Below are 1,747 nucleotides of genomic sequence, written 5' to 3'. Positions count from 1 at the left end.
ATGTGGAAGAAGAAATCTATATTCTGGGAGCTAGAATATTGGAAAGTCCTAGATGTCCGCTCTGCAATCGACGTGATGCACGTTACGAAGAATATTTGCGTGAACCTCCTAAGCTTCTTGGGCGTGTATGGGAAGACAAATGATACAAAGGAAGCACGGCAGGACCAGCAACGTTTGAAAGACCCTGATGACCGGCATCCGGAATGGTTTCAAGGTCGTGCCAGCTACGCTCTGACCAAAGAAGAGAAGGTCATCTTTTTTGAATGCCTGAGCAGTATGAAGGTCCCGTCTGGATTCTCGTCCAATATAAAGGGAATAATAAACATGGCGGAGAAAAAGTTCCAAAACCTGAAGTCTCACGACTGCCACGTGATTATGACGCAATTGCTTCCGATTGCTTTGAGGGGGCTCCTACCGGAAAATGTTCGAGTAGCCATTGTGAAGCTGTGTGCATTCCTCAATGCAATCTCTCAGAAGGTAATCAATCCAGAAGTTCTACCACGGTTACAGAACGATGTGATCCAATGTCTTGTCAGTTTCGAGTTGGTGTTCCCGCCATCCTTCTTCAATATTATGACGCACCTCCTGGTTCACCTAGTCGAAGAGATTTTCGTTCTCGGTCCTGTATTTCTACACAATATGTTCCCCTTCGAGAGGTTCATGGGAGTATTAAAGAAATATGTTCGTAACCGTGCTAGGCCAGAAGGAAGCATCGCCAAGGGCTATGGAAATGAGGAGGTAATTGAGTTTTGTGTTGACTTTGTTCCTGACCTTAAGCCGATTGGTCTTCCTCGATCGCGGCACGAGGGGAGACTAAGTGGAAAAGGCACGATCGGAAGGAAATCAACGATATGTAAGGACGGCCATTCTCTGACTGAAGCACACCACACTGTACTGACCAATTCCAGCTTGGTGGCTCCGTACTTTGAGAAACACAAGAATATTTTACGCTCGGACAACCCGGGGAAGCCTGAATCCTGGATTAGGAAGGCCCACATGGAGACTTTCGGCAGTTGGTTGAGAAAACATTTAATGAATGACAATGATGTTGTAGATCAGCTGTACATGTTGGCCAAGACACCATCTTCGACTATAACGACTTTCCAAGGGTACGAGATAAATGGGAATACATTTTACACGATCGCCCAAGATAAAAAGAGCACCAACCAAAACAGTGGTGTCCGCTTTGATGCAGCAACCGAGAATGGGCAAAAGGTCACATATTATGGTTACATAGAGGAGATATGGGAACTTGACTATGTTCCCTCCTTTAAGGTCCCTTTGTTCCGGTGCAAATGGTTCAAGCTAACAGGAGGTGGGGTAAAGGTGGACCAGCAATACGGAATGACAATGGTGGATTTCAACAATCTTGGTTACCTTGACGAACCATTCGTCCTAGCGAAAGATGTCGCTCAGGTTTTCTATGTGAAGGACATGAGTAGCAAACCGAGGAAATGGAAAGATAAGAAAACGATCAGTACATCATGCGATGATCCAAAGCGCCACATTGTTCTTTCAGGGAAAAGAAACATCGTGGGAGTGGAGGACAAGACAGACATGTCAGAAGATTATAATATGTTTGCTGAAATTCCGCCCTTCAAAGTGAACACCGACCCAAGCATTAAGTTAAATGATGAGGATGCTCCATGGATACGGCACAATCGTAAGCAAGCAGGGACACAAGGGAAGAAATGATGTGTAATAATTTATTGTACCAAACTTTGTTGAATGGATCATGTGAATTATA

Source organism: Triticum dicoccoides, chromosome 3B (assembly GCF_002162155.2).
Source record: "Triticum dicoccoides isolate Atlit2015 ecotype Zavitan chromosome 3B, WEW_v2.0, whole genome shotgun sequence".
Classification (NCBI taxonomy): Eukaryota; Viridiplantae; Streptophyta; class Magnoliopsida; order Poales; family Poaceae; genus Triticum; species Triticum dicoccoides.
This window is presented reverse-complemented; position numbering follows the sequence as displayed.